Below are 16,480 nucleotides of genomic sequence, written 5' to 3'. Positions count from 1 at the left end.
GGGTTAATACCACGATTCAGTGCCTTATTTATAAATGGGGTGCAAAATCGGGTGCGTTAAGCAGGTATAATATAGAGGCAATAGGACGGCATACATGCTTATACTGCAAGATTATCAATTTGCAAGATTATCAATTTGCATTATTTACATCTGTACTGGTGGGACAATGCAGAAAGAGGGGGTGTTGTTGGTGGGGACGTGGGGGGATACCAGCAGACACTCCAGTGATTCTCAAAGAGAAATGAGGTCCTACTTTTTGGCATTCTTGAATATTAATACAGTGGGGATGAACTTGATGTCAAGGGCTAGGGTGTCCAGTGGTGAGGCACAAGTAGGATGGAGGAGCGAAAGTAAGCGATTGCATAGGAAGATCTTGGAATGGAGAGATTATGTAAGCGAGTTAGGGGAAGTTGGTCCATGGATGGATTTATAGACACGAATAGGGGATCTAAAGGTTTGGGTTGCACAGCGTGGAGGGGTTGTACAGTGTGGAGTAATTGCACAGCAGTGGGTGAGGGTCAAGGTAGGTTGAAGAAGCTGCTATGGGATTCCCTGTGTACCTTTGCTTCACTTAACTAGTTACTTAAATTTACCAATAAGTATGCTTTAAGAGTAGTCCAACTTAATGAAGACCTAAATGGAGGTGAATTTTAGTAGAATGAAAGGTTAGATGGGCGTGGATAGTTCATATACTATGGTAGTTGAACATGATTACCATAACAGTGGAGGTATTGAACTGTTGTAGTTTCAGAACATTGTCAGGAAGCCCCCAGGTTGGCACCCATGTAGGGTGGATGACTGTCTGAAGGGGGTAAGGCGTTCGAAGCCATGAAGTAGAATACTTCAATGTTGGCGTAGTCTAGCATCAAGCAGGATGATGCCAACCAGTGGAGTATCACCTAGGCAATCTGTGATGTGGGTAGATGGTTGCTGGTTAAAAAGGGAGAGGAGAAACCGATTTGTGGACCACTGGCAAAGAAATTATATGAAAACCTAAATGAGATGAGCTTTGCCGAGATTAGGTTTAGAGTGAATTAGAGGGGACCAAATGCAGACCATTGAGTGTTCCCTAGTCAAATGAGTGGCTGAGAATTCAGCACCATTCCAGGAGACTAAAAAGGCTCGACCTGTAAATTACGAGGCATTGCAGACGAGGGCAGTGCCCCGTAAGCTGTTCCTCATTGAGAGGAAATGCGTGATTGCCATTGTCAAATGCAGAGGAGTACCTGGGTACCTCGTGAAGCAGAGAGTGGAAAGAAGAGATGAGGTTAGTGCAATATGAGCATTTCACAAAGTTGAGGGCAGAATGTGTGGAGGGGGATTCCTTGTAATAAGCCTGAAGCGAAGGGTGGAGGCTGATTTTATGCAAGTGGCATACATGGGCATGCTTATTTGTTTGACTGCTACTAGATGCAGAGGAGATCCAAATGTGAGGGCAGGAGGGAGTGAGAGGATGAACAGGATGGTGGTGCTCAAAGTGTGAGCAAGTTCAAGGTTGACATTGTATAGGCCTTTTTCATTGGATCAAGGAAGGGGTGGACGTAAACTGGAGGGAGGATCTGACTTGATTCAGATGGGAACCATGGAATTAAATAGGAATTTGTGCTGGGTGATCATTGAGGGCGGGAGGTGCGGAGAGTGGAGAAGAATCGGATACATTAAATGTGAAAGAGGGACTAGTCTGAGGTGGATGGGTCAATGGAGGGAAGTGAGGCATGACATGAGAGAGATGAGATCCCAAGAGTTTACATGAATGTGGGTTGACTGGTTGTGGAGGCTGATAGTGGTTGGAGGAGGAGTAGTTCATCTGAAGATGGTGGGCTTAGTCATCTTATGGAGTCTTTGTGAATGTGCATCCCGCCTTACTGTATATAATAAACACACCTGCTTATGACCATCTTGTATCTGTAGTATTTTAGAGTTCAGTGGGTTCTATTAACATTTGTAAGCAGTCTTTGTGGGGAGGAGCATTTACTTTGATTTTATAATCAATAACTGTGTTGGAGATGAGCACCTTTTCTTGGTTGACCATTGTATTTTTGGCACTTCCGTTTTTGAGTCTGCACAATATTAAAGCTCCCACAATGCTATTTTACTGAGAAAGGGAGCCTGAATCTTCCACATAGTTGTGACCCACCCACACCTTGAACCATAACAATGCTATGCACATCAGGGCCATGCCCGGATTCTCCTAAGCCATGATCTGCATACCAATGTCCACTCTCCAGTGATCTGCTCGGGATTTTAAGTAGGGAGGGCGTTTTCCATTTCTGGAGCACACTGAACTTATATTTGGAAGGCCAAACGGTACTTTTGGAGCCAACTAGTGCACAGCATTTAATACATTTTAACAGACTAGTATCGCAGACACACTGCAATGCTAGACAATACTCTGCATCAACTCAGGTAAAGAATACTGGAAATTGCACATAAAATAGCAATTGCAATGGAAAATAGCATAGTTCTGAAATTCTAATGTATGCCTTAGCCAGAGGTTTACACTCAATGAACAGAAAATACATTGAGTTGTAAAGAAACACTATGCTATCTGCTTCCAAAATAGCAAATCTTCTCAATTGAATAAAACTTCGCAATTGAAAATGATCGAACAAATAAATTGAGCATAAGGCACTGCAATTCTTAATCCCAGTGGAAAAATATGAAAGTGAATTCAGCTAGTGAAATTGGAGAACGAGCATTGTCGAAGTCGATAGATTTTGACTGTCACGTCAAATGCTGCTTCCAGTGATGCCATGTTCCTGGCATATTCACCTTTTTGTTAAAGTATAAACACGCGTGAAGCTGCTACCATCATATAATGGGTGCAGCCTCTGCTGAGAGTTGGCCATTAACTGGTGATTAAATGAGTAAAGTGCACAGCTGGGTATACATTTGGTGAGTTTGTCAAGGAAGAAAGTGGGACAATTCCCATGAAAACCTTGATGAACCAAGCAGATGACCTTAAATGTAATCCTTTCACCAGTATGAAGACAAATGTAGCCTAGCTAAAAGTGGTTGGGAGGAAGAGCTGCAGGGAGCTCCCGGGCCTTCGGCTGGTGAAGTCTGAAGGATTTGCAGACTGCGAATGAGATAATTGGGTAGTCCAAAATATACAGTGTTTCTGTAGTGCAACGTGTAGGGTCAGAAGAAGGAAGAAGACTAGAAGTTGCCATTGTTAAGATGCTTTTATCAAAATAATGTGAAAAAAGGCCTAACGCAACTAACTAGGGTGCTCATCCTCGGTTGTGGAGTCCAAAGTAAAAGTCTGTCCTCTGCCCAAAGCTAAGCTACTCTGGCCCTACCACTAACACTAAATTAAAGTCCAGGAGAATGGCTCCCTTCTCCTGTGGATGCTTTCTCCGCAAGTCTCTATGAAAGTTCTTGGCTATTTCTCATAACAGTTAATTCAGTTCACTTGCGTGACCTTTCTATGCCCTTTTGTTACTTTTATCTTGTCTTTTCAAGTCCCTCTGTATAGAGGCTCCGAGGTTCCTTCAGTCTGTCCTTCTCATCTGAAGTTGACAGTCTCTCTGGCATTAAACTTGTGACTTACTGATTGTTTAGAATCTTCTCTTTAGCATTGGGCATAATCCTCTGATCACTTGGCGTTTCACTGGGAGGTGTATGATGTACCCATTGACTGATTTTACTCTTCTTGTTAATCAGTCTTTCAATGGAACGAGCAGGCTAACCCATGTAAGATTCTCACTCTTCTCCTTACTTTGTTTCCCACTGGGACAAGTACAATCACTCCAATAGTTATATTTGTTTTCCTGACTGCAAGTATGTCAATTGTTAAGCCGTCTCTCCCCGGGTCTCCCACTCACCTTCTTTGTAATAGGGCTGCGTCACCAAGTTGGCATTCTGTCTTATTTTCTCTTCCTCTTGTAATGATGGGTCTGGTGCTCAGTACTTCCTCTGACACGGTTCGGCATGTTCCTTGGTAAGCAGTATCGGCTCAGAGGTCTTTCCTCTCTCTCCCAGTCTCTGCCACCACTTCTCTCTCGCAGGTCCTTCCTGGTACCCAAATCAGTTTGACAGACTCTTGCTAGACTGCAGCTCGAACAGTGCAACTCAGGGCCTGTTTTTGCAGCTCCTCTCCAACCTTTCTCGTGTGCCCCTCCAGGGGCTAGAGTCAGGTGGACAACTAGTCGGCCCCTCAAATGGTGCAGCTCGGGCACCCGTTCCTTCCAGCCTCTCTCCTGCTTGGGAAACTGCGTTCTCTCGAGTTTACCAGCTTTCTTTACACAGCTAGTTTGAAACTCCCAGGTCTCTGTTCTCGCTCTCCTCCCTCTTTTATGATGCTCCGCAGGGGCTTCCCTAGTCTCTTGTGTTAGTCCTTTGTATGTTATACTTGTATACCTATGCCATTGGTTTTCTTCATCTCAGTGCCAAACAGGTACTTGTTTTCACAAGAAACACCACACTAGCAGATGTATAAGGTTTCTTCCAAAAGGGTTTATTTTGTTGGGTTGCTGAGTGAATTGGAAAGGGAGTTCCTCATCGGAAAGTGAATCCTGTCCCCATAGGGGGTTTGGAGGGGGGGGTTCCTCCTGATGACGTCCCGGTTGCCTCTACCCCTAGGGAGGGTGTCTCGTAGTGGGCTCACCTCCCTAACCTCACAAGGAAAGCCCCTCCCCAAGGAGAAGTAACTGAATCCCACGATTCACAACAGAAAGCAGAAGCCCTTATGGCTGGAGAGAGAAGAGACAAGACTTTAAGGGCTTTCAATGTTAAGAAACAGATGCTAGCTACAGCACTGATCTGTGGTCAAAAGGATACATCCTGATTAAAATGAAGCCCAATCATGTAGAGATTCCGTGTACAAGTTGAGTCACACCAGTGACCCTTCTCAAAAGTATTTGTGCACATATTTGACTGCCACTATTGAGTACAATTTCTCTTTACTTAAATTAGTGTATGTTTTCCTGCTAAGCCACAGGAAGAAAGCTGTCCCTTATTGCCCACTGACTGGGCACTTTAATTGTTTGCATGTGTTAATCACAATCTTCCTGTCACTATTTTACATTGTATTTATGGGACATTGTATGGTGCCTGTACGCAAGTGTTTCCATGCGCCACGAGACGAGTTTGGGGGATGAGAGATATAGGAAAACAACAAAACGTGATATATTGGCCTTGTGACAATCCTACCGTCCAAGTACAAAATAAGGTGATAAGTGGAGGGGAGGGGGGGGGTAGAGGGAGAAGTGCAGGAGTGGGGTGCCCAAGGGAGGGGTGTGGGCAAGAGCTGGGGGTTGGGGAGCAAGACGGCAAATGCCAGGGGAAGGGAGGGTGAGTGCGGTGGACAGGGTGGACCAGGTTAGGGCTATTCTGGGGAAAGGAGCCTGAGGGCAAGTGCTGGCAGGGGATGCTGGGGTACTGGTAGGGGGGTGGTCTGGCCCCTGTGTAACTCAGAAGGGACCAGGCCCCCGTTGCAGTGGCAGAGAGAGAATTTAGCACAGGAGCAGGAAGGAAGAGGAGAAAAGGAAAGTCTTGAGAAGTTTCCGGAACTTGAGAAGATCCGGCACACGTCTGAGAGGGTTAGGGAGGCTGTTCCAGAGGGAGGAACCATCCAAGGAGAGGGATCCAGAGGCCCGAAGGACTCTGGCAGGGAGGTATTTAGGGAGCGAAAGCTGGATGTAGAGAGGTCCCAGACAGCCTTTTGGATAATGCATAGGGTCTTGAATTTGATCCTTGCGGCAGCCAGTGTAGAGATTTTAGGGCCGGAGAAAAGCGGTCCCTGGGCTTGAGGCCAAGGATAAGTCTTGCAGTCCAATTCTGGATTAGTTGAAGGGGGCAAAGGGAGGAAAGAGGCAGATTGAGGAAGAGGCTGTTGCAGTAATCAGCCTAGAGCGATCCAGGGCTCTGAAAACGTTGAGCTTCTGGGGGAAGGTGAGGAAAGGTAGCATGACCTGAGGAGGTGGAGCTGGAACTTGAACTTGTTGGCAAGGTCCATGATGTGTGGAGAGAAAGATTGAGAGGAGTCCGATGACTGCCCCCAGGTTTTTTGCCTATTAAGTGGGTGAAGGGAGGGGATCCAAGGAGGCTGGCCAGAGAGTGGGGAGGAAACCAGGAGCAGGTGCCCAAATAAGGAACTCTGTCATACTGGCATTAAGGCATAGATCATTGGTAGAGCACCATGCCTACATAGCAGTTGGGTATGGGGGGCGAGGGGTAGGAGGTAGAGGATGACAACTTAAAGGAAAGCTGTGTGTCATCTGCATAACACTGGAAATGAGGGGAGAAGGTGGAGATCAAGTGGTCCAGAGGGGCCAGGTAGATGTTGAAGATCCTTGGTGATAGGATAGAGCCCTGAGGGATACCACAGGTAGAGAGTGCATTGCGATCAGAGTGTTCACTAAAAAAACATTCAAATGCAAAATGTTGCCAATATTTGATGTGTATTTTAAAAAAAGAAATTGAGTCAAAGTAAATATTTTCCATCATCTGTTTGCTCAGAAGTTTCATTGTCTCCATGATCTGAGTCTTATCATTTGCAAAGTAACTCTGCCTTTAGTGATTCATCTTTGACCTCTGAGACAAGGATTCACCCAGCATTCTGTTGGGATAACATTTTATTCCAAAGTTCTCTGCCAGGTGAAGACGGAAGGCTCCAATGAAGAGGGGACATTTTTCTCCCTACAGATTCCAAGGGCACATTTGGGATGAAACTACTCTGTGGTGTGACGATTCACTGCATGTCGTCACTTTTTCCCCGAGAGAGAGCCTTTTCCCATGAGGCCTCTCCCCAGCCCCCCTTGCAGCTAGAAAGACGATTACCTACAGGGTAGCATACCAAGTCACATCACACACCTACCTCCTTTAGCCCCTTTGTCTGATTCAAATCTTTAATTTCATTCTACTAAGACTGTCTATTGCTGAAAAGCAGAACCTCTTAAGGCAATGGTCAGTTCTGAGACAAAGAAGATCTGGAGCACTATTCATGTCGGTACTGAGACTAGGTGACCCTGTGAAGATCCCAGGATTACACAGGGGAATCCAACAAAGAACTCTGCTACAAATGGCAACAAAGTCTAAAAAGAGACAGGGGAATGTCTGCTGTGTGGAATTCGGCCCTGATAGGCTGCAGCTGTCGCGCATGCAGGAGGGTGGGAGCTTCAAACAGGTCTGCGAGACCCAGGGAGAGAGAGTCAGGAGGACGGCCGAGCTGGGTCTTTGGGTGGAGCTGGAAGGGTCACACGCACAGAAGAAACTGAAGGGCAAGGAAGCCGAGGCTATTGGTGAGAAGACTGTCCCACAGAGCCAGGGAGAGCCAGACGCAGGGGGAGCCGCTCCGTCCCTGGTAGTCTCAGTGTCTCAGCGACATGCTACAACCCTGAGAGAGGTAAGGAGCTGCATGGGAGAGAACAGAGTGCCGACAAGAGCAAATGCTCCAAAGTATTACCTGCTGACACTGGGCAGGGGAAAAGTACCAGAGTTGTGATTGCCACGAACCTCACTTCAGTGGCAGGAATAACCACATGGACCACCAGGAACGGGTTGGAGGACCCCAAACCCCAGCATATGAGAAACCCTGGAGGCGACGACCCTCATTTCAGTGGCAGACACAAGCCCACTGGCTACCAGGGAATGGTTGAGGACCAAAATCAGGAGTCCTACAAATCATCTTCCTTGTGGCATAACTTGGCAGGGAAGTGGGCCAAACCGAAGAGCAAGAAGGGGCCAGACCAAAGAAGAAGGAGCCAGGGTTGCAGATCCTCCTAATGCCCAGAGCCTGGTGTTTTAAGTGTGAAAACGTAATGAGAAGACCTGGGCAAGGGAATCATTCTCCCTGGTTGTAAGAGATTGTGTTTGCAAATAACAGGAGAAGGGAGACATTCTCTTGGCCCACCGAAAAGGGAACATGTGTGCTATTGTTTTGTAACTTTGTGACCTGGGGAAGGCAGTCCTTCCCCCAGGCTGTTTGAGACTGACTGCAAGGGGAAGGGAGGCATTCTCCTGGCTCACCAAGGAAAAATGGTATGGAGACTTGAACCATAACCAAGGAGAAGGGAGACCATTCTCCTGGTATCGGAACACTTGCGTTATTCTTTAGGTTATAGTGTAATGGTCAGAAATGGGGTTTTCTTGACACAAGACAGTGGCCACTTTTACTTTGACAGACATCCTGACAGTCACCTTAGATCTTTAGTTGAGGAAGGGAAACGCCTCTTAGGAATAGAGAAAGAGTCTTTAGCCCCAAACATGCCACCTTTGTGTCAGCCCTTCTGCACCCTTGCAGTAGTCGAGGCCTACTAAAACTGAGCCATTGGTTCCCAGGAACTTGCCACTGGAGATAACAAACCCCCTGCTAGTGCCATCTACAAACCATCCTTGTTGAGAAGAGCAGAAGATGGGATCCTTTGCCACTGTTGACCCTAGACTGTCTCCCAGCAATCCCAAAGTGAAGTATCCACTCTGGGCCTTGGTTCCTGCCTTCAACTGCTTGTGAGCTACTGACCCGGACATCGCCTCCCTGTCCCAAGTTTATGCATGCCATATGCCATTGCTGACTGGACTGAACCACGTGTTGGACAAAGACGACCAGTACACCAACTCGACAACAAATCCCCACCTCAGGAAGGTCCTAGAAGCCTTGGTCAATGCTGTTGAGGATGCAAAGAGAAGAAACCAAATGTATTTAAAGGGGCCCTGTCCGCCTGGTTTGCCTTAAAGACGCCTTATGATTTTTTTAAGCCCCATTTCTCCACCTTTGCAAAGACCCCGCCACAAAACTGACATTGAGCAGCTAAAATCTTTGCCTGACCACTCCTATCTACAAACCCAAGTATCCCTTTATTTTAAAATCTGCTTTGTCTGTGTTATTGTTTAAAGGGGTTCACCAGTATTGTTTACATGTGTATGTTTTTGTTTATAGAACCTTGGCTGTCATTCTTTTGTTTTGGCATCCTGTACTATTGTTTGTTTCATACCTCTCCTGAAGAAATAGTATGCGCTTGGCCCACATTACCAAAAGAGGTATTAGTCAGCTGGGCTGCTTTCACCTTTGATTGGGATCACTGCTGGTATAGTCGTTGTGGGGCAGAGCAGTCACTGTAGCCACTACTCATCCCTGTTCTCCTAAAATGCAATGGTGTTCATCACTTCGCCTCTTTCACAAGTGCTACTGCAAGATCTAGCAACTATACTTCAATGCCACTTAAAGCTACATTGCTACTTCCTCAACCAATACCTTGGGAAATGGCACACTTCAGAGTGTATCACTACTCTGATTAAGTGTGCTTGCAGAATCTAAACCTCAAAAGAGCCACTTTGTATTTAGCACCAGTCCACCATTGTCATTTTATTAGCCAATAACTCATCAACAGACACTTATGGGTATAGGCCTGCAAAATAAAGTGCCATTTCATGGTTTTAAGTTCCTCCCGCTACGGCCCTCTGCAGGGATTCCAGCACTTCCACAAAGTTTTTAGTTTAGGTTTAGGTTCTTGGAGCCCCTGACCAGGTGCTTCTTAAGGGATCTCAGCATTGCTTATCAACTTGCTGCAATGTTGTCAACTTATCTGTTGAGGTTTGCTGTTTCACCTATACTATGAATGTATACGTTCATTTCTAACTAATACCTCTCCTAGATTCAGCTGGCAAGTGCGATTTACCAAGTCTTTAAATGGGTTATTCATTATCTTGTTAGTTTCACATGAAGGTCAAGACATTGTGATGAATCCGGCTGAGTCATCACTGAGACAAGGTATCCACATTTTATCTTGAAAATAACCCAAATAACCCACCCATACCCAACACCCTCATGGCTTATTTTAATGCATCTGGTTCTTCTCCGATGAAGAATGGAGAAATCGCCCTCTCCAATTCTGCTCGATCCAGAACTCATTCACCATTTAAGACTACTGGAAATGTTTGTTTAGCAAATCAATTGTCAAAGGTGAACATGGTATTGGGACGAAGAAGCTTAACGGAGCAGTGAAGATCAGTGAAGGCCAGAAGGCCAACATGCGCTCTGTTTGTCGAAACACCTGTTCCTGGAAGGTTTAAAAGACAAATGAAGCAGGTAATCAAGGTCTACTGCTGTTGGCGGGAGAGAGCCACATCTCTCTGTGAAGGTGAAGGAACCAATAGCAGTTACTGGCGTGGTGGAGCCAGACGGCTCACTAACTAAGAAGGAAGAGGCTGTGGGAGAAGTATACGCTGCAGGAACGCCAGGAATCAGTGAGAGACTCCTGGTCATTTGCAGGTGACACCAAGCAGCGCTGAACTTACCAGAGCCTGGGCTGAAGCAGACGCGTTAAGTGGAAGCCGCGAGAGACGAAGGATCCCAGAGGAGGCGGTTGCTACTTCTCTGGTTGACCGTGGGAGGGACGAAAGACTCCTACAAGAGCCCTCTTGAATTTGTCTTACAGGCCGACAAAGGTTAAGAGGGGCGAGTTGGTAGGACTCTTGGTGTACAAGACCCTCGGGGGAACCCCTATCCCAATGGAATCCTTGGAAGGGAGATTGAGAAAACCCAGAGAAACAAACTGATGGGAGGCTCTTCCCTTGAATACAGAACATGACTCTTCTGAAACTGATATCTTCACTAGGGAATACGGAGCCTAAAACCTCCATGCCATCCCTATGGGATGACAATATTAAAGTATTTAAAGGAGGTGCGAATACCTCTGTATGCTCAAAGAAGGTTATAGCATCTGAAAAACCAGCAAAATCATCTTTAGTCAGGACAACCGACGAGGAAAATAACCGCTTTCCTGATTTCCCCACCAACTAGGCAAGATGCCTGTTCTTTAAAGACCGAAAACTGGGAGAGAATGGAAAGATAGATTTTACCCCAAGGAAAATACTCTGTCGAAGACATCCACTCCCCCCTGATAAGCAGGAGACTCTAGAAGTAGGAACAGAAGATACCATCCTCTAGACCGTCTCCTTTATGAAACGGTCTGGGTCCTGCATGGAAAAAATGTGAACTTCGTCCACGGGATTACCCTTTATATCGTGAGGAACAAGAATCATCCACCCCAGGGCCACCACTCCATGGTCTGCAAGAACCGAAGACATCTAATGTTTCTAAAGATAGCAAGCCAGGTTATGACGCCACAATGATGGTGGTTGACAGCATAGGAGTGCCATCTATACTAACCCCATTTTCTCCCTTAGATCAGAAAGTATGCCTCTCTTGTTTGGGATATGGTCATCCGGTGAAATGTTGCCCCTTGAATAAAATTGTTCTTCCCATCACACCATTGTTATAGGATTTCAGTCAGGGTGGGCAATAAGGAAAGAAGGGCTGAACCATCTTAAGCGATTATCCTCTATGCCCAATCAAGGGAAATACTAGGGGGAAGAGATCCTGGAGAAACCACTCCCGAAAGGGAAGAAACATAAGAACAAGAGAACACGTCACGCTTTTCTATACACGTGGACCAAAACTACCTACAGAATCACTGCTGTTCCATAGGTAAAGAATATCTGGGCACAATTAGACACGGGGAGAGTAAGAGGTGCGCTATCAGAATAAAATTACTTCCCCAGGATTGGAAGGGAAAAATGGGCTGTGTCCATGACCACATTGAATGACACCCACAGGCAGAAATTCCCATTACCATTTTGGGAAGGAAATGACTCCTTGTGGTGGCTGTGATTCCCAACCTACCAGCCCAATTAGTTATAGGAAGTAATGTACCCCAATTTGACCAATAGGTCTCCCAGTTGGCTCAAATAGAGCTAAAAATAGAAAACCCCAAGGAAATTGTGCTGTCTTGGATGCACCAGCGGGACCACCAAGACTGTAGGGAAAGGGTATGTGATGAATCCGGTGGAGTCATCAGATTTCCTGGCGGTGACCTCCTCTAATGTGGCCAGGGGACAGCAGCTGCTACCTGATCCTGACCCTGGAGGTGGCTATATGAGGGAGAATCACATGGGAGAAGAGAACCTCTGGGGAGATGTCATGGCTTCATCGGGTGAGATCTGGTATCCCCCATTTTCTCTTTCTCTTGAAAATAACACTCCCATAGCCAAAACCCTCTTGGCTTATTGTAATGCATCAATTTCTTCTCCCATGAAGAATAGAGAAATCGCCCTATCCAATTCCACTCAATCCAGAACTCATTCACCATTTAAGACTACCAGAAATGTTTACGTTTTTTCCAAGTCCATTCTGAAAAGTAAACTTCATCTCCCAGAATGACTAAGGTATTGGGACGAAGAAGCTGAACAGAGCAGTGAAGATCAGTGTAGGCCAACGTGTACTTTAGTGTTTGTAGAAACACACCTGTGCCCTGGAAGTTTAAAAGACAAATGAAGCAGGCAATCAAGGTCTGCTGCTGTTGGCAGGAGAGAGCTGCGTCTCTCGGTGAAGGTCAAAGGCACCGAAAGGCACTTACTGGCTTGTGGCTCACCAATGAAGAAGGAAGAGGCTGGGCCAGAAGGACCCACTGCATGAACGCCAGGAGCCTTTGTTAGTACTGATTTTCAATCATCTGGCCTGGTGGCCAGGTGTATAGAAGGCCAACCTGTATTGTGACGGGGACAACTCTGGGGCACTGTAGGCAAACCAGTTCAGGTGGCATTGACAGGCAGTCTAGGCTAAGTTCTTCAGAGGTGGTGAGCTTGTAAAGTGTCCATAATGAGTTCACACAATGGTAATCGCGGATACACTTAGCATGTATAAAAATACAATTGTCATTTATTGGCCAAACGCACGATAGAGAAATGACTACTAGCAAGAAGAGTTATCACACAACACTAGCAAAATAAATTCCATATATGCATTCACTTAACAGAGCGCATAATATACATCACATTTTGAAAACCATGTTTGAAGAAGTAGGGAAACTGTCAGGACATAAAATTAATTGGGATAAAACAGAAATCTTTCCTCTTTCGTCTGTATGCGATAAGGGTGTATTGGCATCATGGAATTGTAGATGCCCCCCCCCAATGGAGTGAAATATCTAGGGAAACCTATTTGAGAGCTAAAAATAAATTGTCAGTTAAATGTAGATAAAATAAGAGAAACCTTTAAATAATAAAAGGAAATGGGAAAGCGCAACTTTGTATGGGCAAAGATAAATGCAATAAAAATTGTTCTATTGCCAAAAGTCCCATATATAATACAATCGCTTCCTCTGCTAAACTTTACAGAAAATAGATAACGTTTTCCAGAACTTTTTATGGGGGATTGGTAAATGCCCACGTATCCCGAGATATATTTTATTACGTAAAGTCTAGGAGAGGGGCTTTGGATACCCAGACCTTTTTCAAATATTATAGAGGTTTCCTTAAGAAAGCATCACATTATTTTAATAATGAAGATACAATAAGTCCAATATGGTTAAAACTGGAAAGGGATGTTTGTAAACCTTATGCTTTGGATAATTTATATACAATGGAAAAAATTCCAGGGGGAAAGTATGGTATTACAAACAATATTGGCAACTAAGAAAGCATTGGTAACATCGTTCAAAGAGAATGATCAACATCTATGGCTAAATTATGATGCTTTCATTTGGCATAATCAGGCACTTCAATTACAATATAGAAGTCTACATTGGCATAGTTGGATTAAAAAAAAAGGTATTCTGAGTGATATTTTAGAAGGAAATAGAATGCTACATTTTCGAAGAATTGCAATGTAGATTTAATAATAATAATAATTAGACATTTATATAGCGCTATGAACCCTCAGGTATTGAGCGCTGCTTATTATTACCCACGGTGTGTGGTGCTCATTTATCGACCTCGGAAGGATGAAAGGCTGAGTTTGGCCCCACCGGGATTCGAATCTGCGTTAACAGGCTCTGCACGGGTGTCAAAGCGAGCGCTCTACTCGCTGTGCCACTTGACCGGATTCGTTTAGTTTGAATAGAAGAAAATTAAGCTGTTATATTGAGTTACAATCTTTGTTAAATCGGAGAATTGATATGCTTGATAAAGAGTTGTAACATGAGTCCAGAAATATGTAAATTATTTTGATGGGTTGGAACATGGGGTGTATATCTATATACATTTTATGCCTATGGAATCTGATTATGTGGGATCCTGGATAACATTGAGAGAAGTTTGATCACATGACATAAACTTGGAAATAATTGAGGAAGAATGGGAGGAATTACTCTGGGTGAGCCCTAAGGCAAAGATGGATAAATGTTTGAGATTAATAAGCTGAAAAAATTGTTGGGAGACTTTATTGGACCTGGATAAAAAATGTCAAACTTAAATTGATGGTTAATGATGTGTGTTCGGGCTGTGGGATTGACACTGAAACGTTGCTCTGCTTACTCTGGAGTTGTTCACGTGTACCTACTTTTTGGAAGGAGGTTTTGGATAGAATAGAGATGGTTTTAAATATTACTCTTCCTAGGTCAGCTGCGCATATGATCCTATTGATACGTAGTGGGAGATGCTCAATTGCAAAAGAATATGGTGAATGGATCGATTTAAGGCTTTGGTGATTGCTGTTAAGTTAATTCTCAGAGTTTGGAACACTAGGAAAAAGCCCAGTACAGAAAACTGGATAGTGGAGATGCAAATATTATCAAAATATGAAAAGGTACTACTATTAAATAAGGATCCTGAAGACTTATATCTTTCATTATGGAATCCTTTCAATAATTCGAGTGATTTTTGTTGTGTTGGTTTTTGTGTGTGATTTGTGTCTTGTTAGTATTGTGTGTCAATTGATTACATTTTCAATAGATATAACATATAACTGCCACTGTAATGTTAGGAGTAGATTGCTTAAGGTTGTTAAGATGATTTATGGTAGTTCATTCCCAATATATTAATGGGATATATTTAATATGTTGTAAGTCTTAATGTTCTGTGATGTTACTGATATCCATATGTATTGGAAGCACATGTTTGTCATAAGAAAGATTTAATAAAAAAATAAAACCTGGGAAAGCAAAAAAATAAAATAAAAGCCAAATGTTTGGGTGTTCCATAAAAATGGAAGGAACGGTGCAGTAAAGAGAAATCTTTGACACATTCCCCCCCAGACTAAGGGACGGGGGTAACCAATCCATCCCTGCATGGGTCTTCTGTTCTAGTTGGTTATCCCTGTTGGACAGCACTTCAAAATTGCTACATTTGGGATCTGGCCTATGCCCAATAGTGAAGTTCAAGGCCTGCAGACTCATGAACCACCGAGTCACTTTGAATTCTCTCCCTTTTAATATCTATCAACCACTTCAAAGGTTTAGGATGAGTATACACAGTGAAGTGGGTCCCATGGAGGTAGGGCCTCAACTTCCTAAGGCACCATGCAATGGAAAAGCACCTCTTCTCCACCTGGGGCCATCTGAGTTTTCCACTCCTAAACTGGTAGCTGATTAGACAAATAGGTTGTTCCTCACCTTTGTCATTAAGCTGTGAAAGTTGTACAACTATCCCAGTGTCATATGCATATACCTGCACTATGAAAGGTCTCTCCCAATCTGGTGCCCTTAACCTATGGGCCTGACCTAAGGATTCTTTCAGGCCATTGAAGGCCTTTTCACATTTCAGGGTCCATAAGAACTCCTTAGGTCCCCTTGAAGTAGTGGGGGCAGTCAGATGGACAGCTATTTGCTATAGGCTGCTGCTTTGCTCCTGTGTTTTCCAGTGAGGCCTAGGAAAGTCCTTGCTTGGGTAGTGGAGGTTGCACAGTTCTATACAGTATGCACTTCACTAACAAGAGGTTACATCTTGCCTCCATCTACACCAATGTTATAGGGAAGAAAGGCCAGTGATTCTTGTTCAGTTTGACACTTGGTTGTCTCCCAGAACATATTAGCCTGCTGAAGGCCCTGATACCCAGTCTCTTGAGTCGTTCCCAGTTCCTTCCAAGTGGGGGTTGAATCTGCCATGTCATCCAGACATGTATTGCTGAGATCATTTTCACATTCAAAACACGGCCTGAACTAATTTGACAGGTGCCCAAGAAAGGATCTGAAAAGGCCGGAACTGCTGTCGCCTCCTTCGCATATACTAACAGGGATCTGTCTCCATACCGTGCAGAGAAATCATAACTGCTACTGTTCCTCCCAGTACAGAGCTTAGCCACCAAGTTATCGTCTCTTGGTGGAGAGTGTACATCTGTCTTTGGGACAGAACACAGAGCTCTAGTGTCCATACAGAATCCCAAACTGGCTTTAACTGTATGTCTTCCCAGATCCTCGCATCTAACGAGCTCAAACACTCCTTGTTCCAGCACAGGGTGGATCTCGCACCAACTGTCAGAACTTCTTTTTGGTTCTGAGTCGCCACAATACCCTCACTTGGTGGCTTCACTCACTCCCAGAATACAGTCTAGACTTTACACCAATCTGTCACAAGGGGTGTCCGTGACAACAAGGGGGGAGATTGCTTCAGCAGATCTCCAGCTCACCCTACTGATGTGGGGTCAGGTGAGGAGACACTAGGTCACCCTCACTGAAGACCCTACAAGGGCTGTTTTGGCACAGGGCATGGAGATGCACAGATTTCTCTGGCTCCCAATCAGTAGCCATAAGCAGGGCTCCAA

General features: G+C 44.7%; 1 protein-coding gene across 1 annotated transcript in view; it reads left to right on the top strand.

Moving 5' to 3' along the window:
• UAP1L1 (UDP-N-acetylglucosamine pyrophosphorylase 1 like 1) overlaps positions 1 to 16,480 on the top strand; it is a 525,997-nt gene that overhangs the window by 17,445 nt on the left and 492,072 nt on the right. The window lies entirely within an intron of this gene.

The sequence above is a fragment of the Ambystoma mexicanum genome, chromosome 8, assembly GCF_040938575.1.
Source record: "Ambystoma mexicanum isolate Mex_15411 chromosome 8, UKY_AmexF1_1, whole genome shotgun sequence".
NCBI lineage: Eukaryota > Metazoa > Chordata > Amphibia > Caudata > Ambystomatidae > Ambystoma > Ambystoma mexicanum.
This window is presented reverse-complemented; position numbering and strand designations above follow the sequence as displayed.